We start from the raw sequence: 16,036 nt of genomic DNA, 5'->3' as shown, positions 1-16,036 counted from the left end.
GGATTCCTCTCCCGTCGATGCCGGGGCCTGAGACCTTGTGTGGAGTCGGGGCCGGAACCTGAGGATTACTCTCCAGTGCTGACATGGATCTTGGGGTACTTCTGGAGTCTCCCCAGGGGAGTCAGTCCTCGTCTCGAATGCGGGCATGCACTTGCGCTTTCCTCCAGAGCGGTAGCAGCAGTGTCACGCAGTCCGCCGCGTGGATCAAAGGATCTATGGTTTTCCCTCGAGTCTTTCCCACGAGGCTTTCCCACGAGGCTTTCCCACAGGGCTGTCCCACGTGCACACGTGGTGGGAGTCGATCCTCGGCTTGAACGTCAAGGCAGTGCAGGGGTAACAGGTTCCTCTGGAATGGACTGACACATCAGGGGGACTCTTGGAATGGTGTCACGACCCTGGAGTTCCTCTCGCCTTTCCTGTGGAGAGCGCCTCCTCTTGAGATGCGACGGGAACGCCGGGAATTCTTTCCCTACGAAACAGGGAAAGGATCCCTCATCTCGAGCTAGGAGGCGGAAACGGGGCTCCCCTGGATGTGTGCGGGACCCACGTGCTTCCTCTCGAGTGGAGACGTGTATGTCGGGGAACTTCTTGAGTTGCAGCAAGGGTGTGAAGGACCCTTTGGAAGTTCCAGTGGTTAGACGTGATTAGCCTCGTGAAGCCTCAGCGGAAATGGGCCTCATCTCGCCTGGAGGGCAAAACCTCCTGGATTTTCTCGAGTTGCGGCAGGTGCTCTCGACTTACGACGGAGACCTCAGGGACCTGCTCTGGTGGCCTCAGGAAAGGCCAGTCCCCATGCGAGTTCCTCGGGGGCCTCTCGGCATTCCTCTCCCGTCGATGCCGGGGCCTAAGACCTTGTGTGGAGTCGGGGCCGGAACCTGAGGATTCCTCTCCAGTGCTGACATGGATCTTGGGGTACTTCTGGAGTCTCCCCAGGGGAGTCAGTCCTCGTCTCGAATGCGGGCATGCACTTGCGCTTTCCTCCAGAGCGGTAGCAGCAGTGTAACGCTTCTGCCGCGTGGATCAAAGGATCTATGGTTTTCCCTCGAGTCTTTCCCACGAGGCTTTCCCACGAGGCTTTCCCACAGGGCTGTCCCACGTGCACACGTGGTGGGAGTCGATCCTCGGCTTGAACGTCAAGGCAGTGCAGGGAAAACAGGTTCCTCTGGAATGGACTGACACATCTGGGTGACTCTTGGAATGGTGTCACGACCCTGGAGTTCCTCTCGCCTTTCCTGTGGAGAGCGCCTCCTCTTGAGATGCGACGGGAACGCCGGGTATTCTTTCCCTACGAAACAGGGAAAGGATCCCTCATCTCGAGCTAGGAGGCGGAAACGGGGCTCCCCTGGATGTGTGCGGGACCCACGTGCTTCCTCTCGAGTGGAGACGGGTATGTCGGGGAACTTCTTGAGTTGCAGCAAGGGTGTGAAGGACCCTTTGGAAGTTCCAGTGGTTAGACGTGATTAGCCTCGAGTAGCCTCAGCGGAAATGGGCCTCATCTCGCCTGGAGTGCAAAACCTCCTGGATTTTCTCGAGTTGCGGCAGGTGCTCTCAACTTACGACGGGGACCTCAGGGACCCGCTCTGGTGGCCTCAGGAAAGGCCAGTCCCCATGCGAGTTCCTCTGGGGCCTCTGGGGATTCCTCTCCCGTCGATGCCGGGGCCTAAGACCTTGTGTGGATTCGGGGCCGGAAACTGAGGATTCCTCTCCAGTGCTGACATGGATCTTGGGGTACTTCTGGAGTCTCCCCAGGGGAGTCAGTCCTCGTCTCGAATGCGGGCATGCACTTGCGCTTTCCTCCAGAGCGGTAGCAGCAGTGTCACGCAGTCCGCCGCGTGGATCAAAGGATCTATGGTTTTCCCTCGAGTCTTTCCCACGAGGCTTTCCCACGAGGCTTTCCCACAGGGCTGTCCCACGTGCACACGTGGTGGGAGTCGATCCTCGGCTGGAACGTCAAGGCAGTGCAGGGAAAACATTTTCCTCTGTAATGGACTGACACATCTGGGGGTCTCTTGGAATGGTGGCACGACCCTGGAGTTCCTCTCCCCTTTCTTGTGGAGAGCGCCTCCTCTTGAGATGCGACGGGAACGCCGGGAATTCTTTCCCTACGAAACAGGGAAAGGATCCCTCATCTCGAGCTAGGAGGCGGAAACGGGGCTCCCCTGGATGTGTGCGGGACCCCACGTGTTTCCCCTCGAGTGGAGACGGGTATGTCGCGGAACTGCTTCAGTTGCAGCAAGGGTGTGAAGGACCCTTTGGAAGTTCCAGTGGTTAGATGTGATTAGCCTCGAGAAGCCTCAGCGGAAATGGGACTCATCTCGCCTGGAGGGCAAAACCTCCTGGATTTTCTCGAGTTGCGGCAGGTGCTCTCGACTTACGACGGGGACCTCGGGGACCCGCTCTGGTGGCCTCAGGAAAGGCCAGTCCCCATGCGAGTTCCTCGGGGGCCTCTCGGGATTCCTCTCCTGTCGATGCCGGGGCCTAGGACCTTGTGTGGAGTCGGGGCCGGAACCTGAGGATTCCTCTCCAGTGCTGACATGGATCTTGGAGTACTTCTGGAGTCTCCCCAGGGGAGTCAGTCCTCGTCTCGAATGCGGGCATGCACTTGCGCTTTCCTCCAGAGCGGTAGCAGCAGTGTCACGCAGTCCGCCGCGTGGATCAAAGGATCTATGGTTTTCCCTCGAGTCTTTCCCACGAGGCTTTCCCACGAGGCTTTCCCACAGGGCTGTCCCACGTGCACACGTGGTGGGAGTCGATCCTCGGCTTGAACGTCAAGGCAGTGCAGGGAAAACAGGTTCCTCTGGAATGGACTGACACATCTGGGGGACTCTTGGAATGGTGGCACGACCCTGGAGTTCCTCTCGCCTTTCCTGTGGAGAGCGCCTCCTCTTGAGATGCGACGGGAACGCCCGGAATTCTTTCCCTACGAAACAGGGAAAGGATCCCTCATCTCGAGCTAGGAGGCGGAAACGGGGCTCCCCTGGATGTGTGCGGGACCCCCCGTGCTTCCTCTCGAGTGGAGACGGGTATGTCGGGGAACTTCTTGAGTTGCAGCAAGGGTGTGAAGGACCCTTTGGAAGTTCCAGTGGTTAGACGTGATTGGCCTCGAGAAGCCTCAGCGGAAATGGGCCTCATCTCGCCTGGAGGGCAAAACCTCCTGGATTTTCTCGAGTTGCGGCAGGTGCTCTCGACTTACGACGGGGACCTCAGGGACCCGCTCTGGTGGCCTCAGGAAAGGCCAGTCCCCATGCGAGTTCCTCGGGGGCCTCTCGGCATTCCTCTCCCGTCGATGCCGGGGCCTAAGACCTTGTGTGGATTCGGGGCCGGAACCTGAGGATTCCTCTCCAGTGCTGACATGGATCTTGGGGTACTTCTGGAGTTTCCCCGGGGAGTCAGTCCTCGTCTCGAATGCGGGCATGCACTTGCGCTTTCCTCCAGAGCGGTAGCAGCAGTGTCACGCAGTCCGCCGCGTGGATCAAAGGATCTATGGTTTTCCCTCGAGTTTTTATCACGAGGCTTTCCCACGAGGCTTTCCCACAGGGCTGTCCCACGTGCACACGTGGTGGGAGTGGATCCTCGGCTTGAACGTCAAGGCAGTGCAGGGAAAACAGGTTCCTCTGGAATGGACTGACACATCTGGGGGACTCTTGGAATGGTGGCACGACCCTGGAGTTCCTCTCGCCTTTCCTGTGGAGAGCGCCTCCTCTTGAGATGCGACGGGAACGCCGGGAATTCTATCCCTACGAAACAGGGAAAGGATCCCTCATCTCGAGCTAGGAGGCGGAAACGGGGCTCCCCTGGATGTGTGCGGGACCCCACGTGCTTCCTCTCGAGTGGAGACGGGTATGTCGGGGAACTTCTTGAGTTGCAGCAAGGGTGTGAAGGACCCTTTGGAAGTTGCAGTGGTTAGATGTGATTGGCCTCGAGAAGCCTCAGCGGAAATGGGCCTCATCTCGCCTGGAGGGCAAAACCTCCTGGATTTTCTCGAGTTGCGGCAGGTGCTCTCGACTTACGACGGGGACCTCAGGGAACCGCTCTGGTGGCCTCAGGAAAGGCCAGTCCCCATGCGAGTTCCTCGGGGGCGTCTCGGGATTCCTCTCCCGTCGATGCCGGGGCCTAAGACCTTGTGTGGAGTCGGGGCCGGAACCTGAGGATTCCTCTCCAGTGCTGACATGGATCTTGGGGTACTTCTGGAGTCTCCCCAGGGGAGTCAGTCCTCGTCTCGAATGCGGGATTGCACTTGCACTTTCCTCCAGAGCGGTAGCAGCAGTGTCACGCAGTCCGCCGCGTGGATCAAAGGATCTATGGTTTTCCCTCGAGTCTTTCCCACGAGGCTTTCCCACAGGGCTGTCCCACGTGCACACGTGGTGGGAGTCGATCCTCGGCTTGAACGTCAAGGCAGTGCAGGGAAAACAGGTTCCTCTGGAATGGACTGACACATCTGGGTGACTCTTGGAATGGTGTCACGACCCTGGAGTTCCTCTCGCCTTTCCTGTGGAGAGCGCCTCCTCTTGAGATGCGACGGAAACGCCGGGAATTCTTTCCCTACGAAACAGGGAAAGGATCCCTCATCTCGAGCTAGGAGACGGAAACGGGGCTCCCCTGGATGTGTGCGGGACCCACGTGCTTCCTCTCGAGTGGAGACGGGTATGTCGGGGAACTTCTTGAGTTGAAGCAAGGGTGTGAAGGACCCTTTGGAAGTTCCAGTGGTTAGACGTGATTAGCCTCGAGAAGCCTCAGCGGAAATGGGCCTCATCTCGCCTGGAGGGCAAAACCTCCTGGATTTTCTCGAGTTGCGGCAGGTGCTCTCGACTTACGACGGGGACCTCAGGGACCCGCTCTGGTGGCCTCAGGAAAGGCCAGTCCCCATGCGAGTTCCTCGGGGGCCTCTCGGGATTCCTCTCCCGTCGATGCCGGGGCCTAAGACCTTGTGTGGAGTCGGGGCCGGAACCTGAGGATTCCTCTCCATTGATGACATGGATCTTGGGGTACTTCTGGAGTCTCCCCAGGGGAGTCAGTCCTCGTCTCGAATGCGGGCATGCACTTGCGTTTTCCTCCAGAGCGGTAGCAGCAGTGTCACGCAGTCCGCCGCGTGGATCAAAGGATCTATGGTTTTCCCTCGAGTCTTTCCCACGAGGCTTTCCCACGAGGCTTTCCACAGGGCTGTCCCACGTGCACACGTCTTGGGAGTCGATCCTCGGCTTGAACGTCAAGGGAGTGCAGGGAAAACAGGTTCCTCTGGAATGGACTGACACATCTGGGGGACTCTTGGAATGGTGGCACGACCCTGGAGTTCCTCTCGCCTTTCCTGTGGAGAGCGCCTCCTCTTGAGATGCGACGGGAACGCCGGGAATTCTTTCCCTACGAAACAGGGAAAGGATCCCTCATCTCGAGCTAGGAGGCGGAAAAGGGGCTCCCCTGGATGTGTGCGGGACCCCACGTGCTTCCTCTCGAGTGGAGACGGGTGTGTCGTGGAACTTCTTGAGTTGCAGCAAGGGTGTGAAGGACCCTTTGGAAGTTCCAGTGGTTAGATGTGATTGGCCTCGAGAAGCCTCAGCGGAAATGGGCCTCATCTCGCCTGGAGGGCAAAACCTCCTGGATTTTTTCGAGTAGGGCAGGTGCTCTCGACTTACGACGGGGACCTCAGGGAACCGCTCTGGTGGCCTCAGGAAAGGCCAGTCCCCATGCGAGTTCCTCGGGGGCCTCTCGGGATTCCTCTCCCGTCGATGCCGGGGCCTAAGACCTTGTGTGGAGTCGGGGCCGGAACCTGAGGATTCCTCTCCAGTGCTGACATGGATCTTGGGGTACTTCTGGAGTCTCCCCAGGGGAGTCAGTCCTCGTCTCGAATGCGGGCATGCACTTGCGCTTTCCTCCAGAGCGGTAGCAGCAGTGTCACGCAGTCCGCCGCGTGGATCAAAGGATCTAGGGTTTTCCCTCGAGTCTTTCCCACGAGGCTTTCCCACGAGGCTTTCCCACAGGGCTGTCCCACGTGCACACGTGGTGGGAGTCGATCCTCGGCTTGAACGTCAAGGCAGTGCAGGGAAAACAGGTTCCTCTGGAATGGACTGACACATCTGGGGGACTCTTGGAATGGTGGCATGACCCTGGAGTTCCTCTCGCCTTTCCTGTGGAGAGCGCCTCCTCTTGAGATGCGACGGGAACGCCGGGAATTCTTTCTCTACGAAACAGGGAAAGGATCCCTCATCTCGAGCTAGGAGGCGGAAACGGGGCTCCCCTGGATGTGTGCGGGACCCACGTGCTTCGTCTCGAGTGGAGTCGTGTATGTCGGGGAACTTCTTGAGTTGCAGCAAGGGTGTGAAGGACCCTTTGGAAGTTCCAGTGGTTAGACGTGATTAGCCTCGAGAAGCCTCAGCCGAAATGGGCCTCATCTCGCCTGGAGGGCAAAACCTCCTGGATTTTCTCGAGTTGCGGCAGGTGCTCTCGACTTACGACGGAGACCTCAGGGACCTGCTCTGGTGGCCTCAGGAAAGGCCAGTCCCCATGCGAGTTCCTCGGGGGCCTCTCGGGATTCCTCTCCCGTCGATGCCGGGGCCTAAGACCTTGTGTGGAGTCGGGGCCGGAACCTGAGGATTCCTCTCCAGTGCTGACATGGATCTTGGGGTACTTCTGGAGTCTCCCCAGGGGAGTCAGTCCTCATCTCGAATGCGGGCATGCACTTGCGCTTTCCTCCAGAGCGGTAGCAGCAGTGTAACGCTTCTGCCGCGTGGATCAAAGGATCTATGGTTTTCCCTCGAGTCTTTCCCACGAGGCTTTCCCACGAGGCTTTCCCACAGGGCTGTCCCACGTGCACACGTGGTGGGAGTCGATCCTCGGCTTGATCGTCAACGCAGTGCAGGGAAAACAGGTTCCTCTGGAATGGACTGACACATCTGGGTGACTCTTGGAATGGTGTCACGACCCTGGAGTTCCTCTCGCCTTTCCTGTGGAGAGCGCCTCCTCTTGAGATGCGACGGAAACGCCGGGAATTCTTTCCCTACGAAACAGGGAAAGGATCCCTCATCTCGAGCTAGGAGGCGGAAACGGGGCTCCCCTGGATGTGTGCGGGACCCACGTGCTTCCTCTCGAGTGGAGACGGGTATGTCGGGGAACTTCTTGAGTTGAAGCAAGGGTGTGAAGGACCCTTTGGAAGTTCCAGTGGTTAGACGTGATTAGCCTCGAGAAGCCTCAGCGGAAATGGGCCTCATCTCGCCTGGAGGGCAAAACCTCCTGGATTTTCACGAGTTGCCGCAGGTGCTCTCGACTTACGACGGGGACCTCAGGGACCCGCTCTGGTGGCCTCAGGAAAGGCCAGTCCCCATGCGAGTTCCTCGGGGGTGTCTCGGATTCCTCTCCCGTCAATGCCGGGACCTAAGACCTTGTGTGGAATCGGGGCCGGAACCTGAGGATTCCTCTCCAGTGCTGACATGGATCTTGGGGTACTTCTGGAGTCTCCCCAGGGGAGTCAGTCCTCGTCTCGAATGCGGGCATGCACTTGCGCTTTCCTCCAGAGCGGTAGCAGCAGTGTCACGCAGTCCGCCGCGTGGATCAAAGGATCTATGGTTTTCCCTCGAGTCTTTCCCACGAGTCTTTCCCACGAGGCTTTCCCACGAGGCTTTCCCACAGGGCTGTCCCACGTGCACACGTGGTGGGAGTCGAACCTCGGCTTGAACGTCAAGGCAGTGCAGGGAAAACAGGTTCCTCTGGAATGGACTGACACATCTGGGGGACTCTTGGAATGGTGGCATGACCCTGGAGTTCCTCTCGCCTTTCATGTGGAGAGCGCCTCCTCTTGAGATGCGACGGGAACGCCGGGAATTCTTTCCCTACGAAACAGGGAAAGGATCCCTCATCTCGAGCTAGGAGGCGGAAACGGGGCTCCCCTGGATGTGTGCGGGACCCACGTGCTTCGTCTCGAGTGGAGTCGTGTATGTCGGGGAACTTCTTGAGTTGCAGCAAGGGTGTGAAGGACCCTTTTTAAGTTCCAGTGGTTAGACGTGGTTAGCCTCGAGAAGCCTCAGCCGAAATGGGCTTCATCTCGCCTCGAGGGCAAAACCTCCTGGATTTTCTCGAGTTGCGGCAGGTGCTCTCGACTTACGACGGAGACCTCAGGGACCTGCTCTGTTGGCCTCAGGAAAGGCCAGTCCCCATGCGAGTTCCTCGGGGGCCTCTCGGGATTCCTCTCCCGTCGATGCCGGGGCCTAAGACCTTGTGTGGAGTCGGGGCCGGAACCTGAGGATTCCTCTCCAGTGCTGACATGGATCTTGGGGTACTTCTGGAGTCTCCCCAGGGGAGTCAGTCCTCATCTCGAATGCGGGCATGCACTTGCGCTTTCCTCCAGAGCGGTAGCAGCAGTGTAACGCTTCTGCCGCGTGGATCAAAGGATCTATGGTTTTCCCTCGAGTCTTTCCCACGAGGCTTTCCCACGAGGCTTTCCCACAGGGCTGTCCCACGTGCACACGTGGTGGGAGTCGATCCTCGGCTTGAACGTCAACGCAGTGCAGGGAAAACAGGTTCCTCTGGAATGGACTGACACATCTGGGTGACTCTTGGAATGGTGTCACGACCCTGGAGTTCCTCTCGCCTTTCCTGTGGAGAGCGCCTCCTCTTGAGATGCGACGGAAACGCCGGGAATTCTTTCCCTACGAAACAGGGAAAGGATCCCTCATCTCGAGCTAGGAGGCGGAAACGGGGCTCCCCTGGATGTGTGCGGGACCCACGTGCTTCCTCTCGAGTGGAGACGTGTATGTCGGGGAACTTCTTGAGTTGAAGCAAGGGTGTGAAGGACCCTTTGGAAGTTCCAGTGGTTAGACGTGATTAGCCTCGAGAAGCCTCAGCGGAAATGGGCCTCATCTCGCCTGGAGGGCAAAACCTCCTGGATTTTCACGAGTTGCCGCAGGTGCTCTCGACTTACGACGGGGACCTCAGGGACCCGCTCTGGTGGCCTCAGGAAAGGCCAGTCCCCATGCGAGTTCCTCGGGGGTGTCTCGGGATTCCTCTCCCGTCAATGCCGGGACCTAAGACCTTGTTTGGAGTCTGGGCCGGTACCTGAGGATTCCTCTCCAGTGCTGACATGGATCTTGGGGTACTTCTGGAGTCTCCCCAGGGGAGTCAGTCCTCGTCTCGAATGCGGGCATGCACTTGCGCTTTCCTCCAGAGCGGTAGCAGCAGTGTCACGCAGTCCGCCGCGTGGATCAAAGGATCTATGGTTTTCCCTCGAGTCTTTCCCACGAGGCTTTCCCACGAGGCTTTCCCACAAGGCTGTCCCACGTGCACACGTGGTGGGAGTCGAACCTCGGCTTGAACGTCAAGGCAGTGCAGGGAAAACAGGTTCTTCTGGAATGGACTGACACATCTGGGGGACTCTTGGAATGGTGGCATGACCCTGGAGTTCCTCTCGCCTTTCCTGTGGAGAGCGCCTCCTCTTGAGATGCGACGGGAACGCCGGGAATTCTTTCCCTACGAAACAGGGAAAGGATCCCTCATCTCGAGCTAGGAGGCGGAAACGGGGCTCCCCTGGATGTGTGCGGGACACCACGTGCTTCCTCTCGAGTGGAGACGGGTATGTCGGGGAACTTCTTGAGTTGCAGCAAGGGTGTGAAGGACCCTTTGGAAGTTCCAGTGGTTAGACGTGATTGGCCTCGAGAAGCCTCAGCGGAAATGGGCCTCATCTCGCCTGGAGGGCAAAACCTCCTGGATTTTCTCGAGTTGCGGCAGGTGCTCTCGACTTACGACGGGGACCTCAGGGAACCGCTCTGGTGGCCTCAGGAAAGGCCAGTCCCCATGCGAGTTCCTCGGGGGCCTCTCGGGATTCCTCTCCCGTCGATGCCGGGGCCTAAGACCTTGTGTGGAGTCGGGGCCGGAACCTGAGGATTCCTCTCCAGTGCTGACATGGATCTTGGGGTACTTCTGGAGTCTCCCCAGGGGAGTCAGTCCTCGTCTCGAATGCGGGCATGCACTTGCGCTTTCCTCCAGAGCGGTAGCAGCAGTGTCACGCAGTCCGCCGCGTGGATCAAAGGATCTATGGTTTTCCCTCGAGTCTTTCCCACGAGGCTTTCCCACGAGGCTTTCCCACAGGGCTGTCCCACGTGCACACGTGGTGGGAGTCGATCCTCGGCTTGAACGTCAAGGCAGTGCAGGGAAAACAGGTTCCTCTGGAATGGACTGACACATATGGGGGACTCTTGGAGTGGTGGCACGACCCTGGAGTTCCTCTCGCCTTTCCTGTGGAGAGCGCTTCCTCTTGAGATGCGACGGGAACGCCGGGAATTCTTTCCCTACGAAACAGGGAAAGGATCCCTCATCTCGAGCTAGGAGGCGGAAACGGGGCTCCCCTGGATGTGTGCGGGACCCCACGTGCTTCCTCTCGAGTGGAGACGGGTATGTCAGGGAACTTCTTGAGTTGCAGCAAGGGTGTGAAGGACCCTTTGGAAGTTCCAGTGGTTAGACGTGATTGGCCTCGAGAAGCCTCAGCGGAAATGAGCCTCATCTCGCCTGGAGGGCAAAACCTCCTGGATTTTCTCGAGTTGCGGCAGGTGCTCTCGACTTACGACGGGGACCTCAGGGAACCGCTCTGGTGGCCTCAGGAAAGGCCAGTCCCCATGCGAGTTCCTCGGGGGCCTCTCGGGATTCCTCTCCCGTCGATGCCGGGGCCTAAGACCTTGTGTGGAGTCGGGGCCGGAACCTGAGGATTCCTCTCCAGTGCTGACATGGATCTTGGGGTACTTCTGGAGTCTCTCCAGGGGAGTCAGTCCTCGTCTCGAATGCGGGCATGCACTTGCGCTTTCCTCCAGAGCGGTAGCAGCAGTGTCACGCAGTCCGCCGCGTGGATCAAAGGATCTATGGTTTTCCCTCGAGTCTTTCCCACGAGGCTTTCCCACGAGGCTTTCCCACAGGGTTGTCCCACGTGCACACGTGGTGGGAGTCGATCCTCGGCTTGAACGTCAAGGCAGTGCAGGGAAAACAGGTTCCTCTGGAATGGACTGACACATCTGGGGGACTCTTGGAATGGTGGCATGACCCTGGAGTTCCTCTCGCCTTTCCTGTGGAGAGCGCCTCCTCTTGAGATGCGACGGGAACGCCGGGAATTCTTTCTCTACGAAACAGGGAAAGGATCCCTCATCTCGAGCTAGGAGGCGGAAACGGGGCTCCCCTGGATGTGTGCGGGACCCCACGTGCTTCCTCTCGAGTGGAGACGGGTATGTCGGGGAACTTCTTGAGTTGCAGCAAGGGTGTGAAGGACCCTTTGGAAGTTCCAGTGGTTAGATGTGATTGGCCTCAAGAAGCCTCAGCGGAAATGGGCCTCATCTCGCCTGGAGGGCAAAACCTCCTGGATTTTCTCAAGTTGCGGCAGGTGCTCTCGACTTACGACGGGGACCTCAGGGACCCGCTCTGGTGGCCTCAGGAAAGGCCAGTCCCCATGCGAGTTCCTCGGGGGCCTCTCGGGATTCCTCTCCCGTCGATGCCGGGGCCTAAGACCTTGTGTGGAGTCGGGGCCGGAACCTGAGGATTCCTCTCCAGTGCTGACATGGATCTTGGGGTACTTCTGGAGTCTCCCCAGGGGAGTCAGTCCTCGTCTCGAATGCGGGCATGCACTTGCGCTTTCCTCCAGAGCGGTAGCAGCAGTGTCACGCAGTCCGCCGCGTGGATCAAAGGATCTATGGTTTTCCCTCGAGTCTTTCCCACGAGGCTTTCCCACGAGGCTTTCCCACAGGGCTGTCCCACGTGCACACGTGGTGGGAGTCGATCCTCGGCTTGAACGTCAAGGCAGTGCAGGGAAAACAGGTTCCTCTGGAATGGACTGACACATCTGGGGGACTCTTGGAATGGTGGCACGACCCTGGAGTTCCTCTCGCCTTTCCTGTGGAGAGCGCCTCCTCTTGAGATGCGACGGGAACGCCGGGAATTCTTTCCCTACGAAACAGGGAAAGGATCCCTCATCTCGAGCTAGGAGGCGGAAACGGGGCTCCCCTGGATGTGTGCGGGACCCCACGTGCTTCCTCTCGAGTGGAGACGGGTATGTCGGGGAACTTCTTGAGTTGCAGCAAGGGTGTGAAGGACCCTTTGGAAGTTCCAGTGGTTAGATGTGATTGGCCTCGAGAAGCCTCAGCGGAAATGGGCGTCATCTCGCCTGGAGGGCAAAACCTCCGGGATTTTTTCGAGTTGCGGCAGGTGCTCTCGACTTACGACGGGGACCTCAGGGAACCGCTCTGGTGGCCTCAAGAAAGGCCAGTCCCCATGCGAGTTCCTTGGGGGCGTCTCGGGATTCCTCTCCCGTCGATGCCGGGGCCTAAGACCTTGTGTGAAGTCGGGGCCGGAACCTGAGGATTCCTCTCCAGTGCTGACATGGATCTTGGGGTACTTCTGGAGTCTCCCCAGGGGAGTCAGTCCTCGTCTCGAATGCGGGCATGCACTTGTGCTTTCCTCCAGAGCGGTAGCAGCAGTGTCACGCAGTCCGCCGCGTGGATCAAAGGATCTATGGTTTTCCCTCGAGTCTTTCCCACGAGGCTTTCCAACGAGGCTTTCCCACAGGGCTGTCCCACGTGCACACGTGGTGGGAGTCGATCCTCGGCTTGAACGTCAAGGCAGTGCAGGGAAAACAGGTTCCTCTGGAATGGACTGACACATCTGGGGGACTCTTGGAATGGTGGCACGACCCTGGAGTTCCTCTCGCCTTTCCTGTGGAGAGCGCCTCCTCTTGAGATGCGACCGGAACGCCGGGAATTCTTTCCCTAAGAACCAGGGAAAGGATCCCTCATCTCGAGCTAGGAGGCGGAAACGGGGCTCCCCTGGATGTGTGCGGGACCCACGTGCTTCCTCTCGAGTGGAGACGGGTATGTCGGGGAACTTCTTGAGTTGAAGCAAGGGTGTGAAGGACCCTTTGGAAGTTCCAGTGGTTAGACGTGATTAGCCTCGAGAAGCCTCAGCGGAAATGGGCCTCATCTCGCCTGGAGGGCAAAACCTCCTGGATTTTCACGAGTTGCCGCAGGTGCTCTCGACTTACGACGGGGACCTCAGGGACCCGCTCTGGTGGCCTCAGGAAAGGCCAGTCCCCATGCGAGTTCCTCGGGGGTGTCTCGGGATTCCTCTCCCGTCGATGCCGGGACCTAACACCTTGTGTGGAGTCGGGGCCGGAACCTGAGGATTCCTCTCCAGTGCTGACATGGATCTTGGGGTACTTCTGGAGTCTCCCCAGGGGAGTCAGTCCTCGTCTCGAATGCGGGCATGCACTTGCGCTTTCCTCCAGAGCGGTAGCAGCAGTGTCACGCAGTCCGCCGCGTGGATCAAGGTATCTATGGTTTTCCCTCGAGTCTTTCCCTCGAGGCTTTCCCACGAGGCTTTCCCACAGGGCTGTCCCACGTGCACACGTGGTGGGAGTCGAACCTCGGCTTGAACGTCAAGGCAGTGCAGGGAAAACAGGTTCCTCTGGAATGGACTGACACATCTGGTGGACTCTTGGAATGGTGGCATGACCCTGGAGTTCCTCTCGCCTTTCCTGTGGAGAGCGCCTCCTCTTGAGATGCGACGGGAACGCCGGGAATTCTTTCCCTACGAAACAGGGAAAGGATCCCTCATCTCGAGCTAGGAGGCGGAAACGGGGCTCCCCTGGATGTGTGCGGGACACCACGTGCTTCCTCTCGAGTGGAGACGGGTATGTCGGGGAACTTCTTGAGTTGCAGCAAGGGTGTGAAGGACCCTTTGGAAGTTCCAGTGGTTAGATGTGATTGGCCTCGAGAAGCCTCAGCGGAAATGGGCCTCATCTCGCCTGGAGGGCAAAACCTCCTGGATTTTCTCAAGTTGCGGCAGGTGCTCTCGACTTACGACGGGGACCTCAGGGACCCGCTCTGGTGGCCTCAGGAAAGGCCAGTCCCCATGCGAGTTCCTCGGGGGCCTCTCGGGATTCCTCTCCCGTCGATGCCGGGGCCTAAGACCTTGTGTGGAGTCGGGGCCGGAACCTGAGGATTCCTCTCCAGTGCTGACATGGATCTTGGGGTACTTCTGGAGTCTCCCCAGGGGAGTCAGTCCTCGTCTCGAATGCGGGCATGCACTTGCGCTTTCCTCCAGAGCGGTAGCAGCAGTGTCACGTAGTCCGCCGCGTGGATCAAAGGATCTATGGTTTTCCCTCGAGTCTTTCCCACGAGGCTTTCCCACGAGGCTTTCCCACAGGGCTGTCCCACGTGCACACGTGGTGGGAGTGGATCCTCGGCTTGAACGTCAAGGCAGTGCAGGGAAAACAGGTTCCTCTGGAATGGACTGACACATCTGGGGGACTCTTGGAATGGTGTCACGACCCTGGAGTTCCTCTCGCCTTTCCTGTGGAGAGCGCCTCCTCTTGAGATGCGACGGGAAGGCCGGGAATTCTTTCCCTACGAAACAGGGAAAGGATCCCTCATCTCGAGCTAGGAGGCGGAAACAGGGCTCCCCTGGATGTGTGCGGGACCCACGTGCTTCGTCTCGAGAGGAGTCGTGTATGTCGGGGAACTTCTTGAGTTGCAGCAAGGGTGTGAAGGACCCTTTGGAAGTTCCAGTGGTTAGACGTGATTAGCCTCGAGAAGCCTCAGCCGAAATGGGCCTCATCTCGCCTCGAGGGCAAAACCTCCTGGATTTTCTCGAGTTGCGGCAGGTGCTCTCGACTTACGACGGAGACCTCAGGGACCTGCTCTGGTGGCCTCAGGAAAGGCCAGTCCCCATGCGAGTTCCTCGGGGGCCTCTCGGGATTCCTCTCCCGTCGATGCCGGGGCCTAAGACCTTGTGTGGAGTCGGGGCCGGAACCTGAGGATTCCTCTCCAGTGCTGACATGGATCTTGGGGTACTTCTGGAGTCTTCCCAGGGGAGTCAGTCCTCATCTCGAATGCGGGCATGCACTTGCGCTTTCCTCCAGAGCGGTAGCAGCAGTGTAACGCTTCTGCCGCGTGGATCAAAGGATCTATGGTTTTCCCTCGAGTCTTTCCCACGAGGCTTTCCCACGAGGCTTTCCCACAGGGCTGTCCCACGTGCACACGTGGTGGGAGTCGAACCTCGGCTTCAACGTCAAGGCAGTGCAGGGAAAACAGGTTCCTCTGGAATGGACTGACACATCTGGGGGACTCTTGGAATGGTGGCATGACCCTGGATTTCCTCTCGCCTTTCCTGTGGAGAGCGCCTCCTCTTGAGATGCGACGGGAACGCCGGGAATTCTTTCCCTACGAAACAGGGAAAGGATCCCTCATCTCGAGCTAGGAGGCGGAAACGGGGCTCCCCTGGATGTGTGCGGGACCCCACGTGGTTCCTCTCGAGTGGAGACGGGTATGTCGGGGAACTTCTTGAGTTGCAGCAAGGGTGTGAAGGACCCTTTGGAAGTTCCAGTGGTTAGACGTGATTGGCCTCGAGAAGCCTCAGCGGAAATGGGCCTCATCTCGCCTGGAGGGCAAAACCTCCTGGATTTTCTCGAGTTGCGGCAGGTGCTCTCGACTTACGACGGGGACCTCAGGGAACCGCTCTGGTGGCCTCAGGAAAGGCCAGTCCCCATGCGAGTTCCTCGGGGGCCTCTCGGGATTCCTCTCCCGTCGATGCCGGGGCCTAAGACCTTGTGTGGAGTCGGGGCCGGAACCTGAGGATTCCTCTCCAGTGCTGACATGGATCTTGGGGTACTTCTGGAGTCTCCCCAGGGGAGTCAGTCCTCGTCTCGAATGCGGGCATGCACTTGCGCTTTCCTCCAGAGCGGTAGCAGCAGTGTTACGCAGTCCGCCGCGTGGATAAAAGGATCTATGGTTTTCCCTCGAGTCTTTCCCACGAGGCTTTCCCACGAGGCTTTCCCACAGGGCTGTCCCACGTGCACACGTGGTGGGAGTCGATCCTCGGCTTGAACGTCAAGGCAGTGCAGGGAAAACAGGTTCCTCTGGAATGGACTGACACATCTGGGGGACTCTTGGAATGGTGGCACGACCCTGGAGTTCCTCTCGCCTTTCCTGTGGAGAGCGCCTCCTCTTGAGATGCGACGGGAACGCCGGGAATTCTTTCCCTACGAAACAGGGAAAGGATCCCTCATCTCGAGCTAGGAGGC

The sequence above is a fragment of the Ovis canadensis genome, chromosome 21 (genome assembly GCF_042477335.2).
Source record: "Ovis canadensis isolate MfBH-ARS-UI-01 breed Bighorn chromosome 21, ARS-UI_OviCan_v2, whole genome shotgun sequence".
Taxonomy (NCBI): Eukaryota; Metazoa; Chordata; class Mammalia; order Artiodactyla; family Bovidae; genus Ovis; species Ovis canadensis.
Note: the sequence above shows the minus strand (reverse complement) of the source record.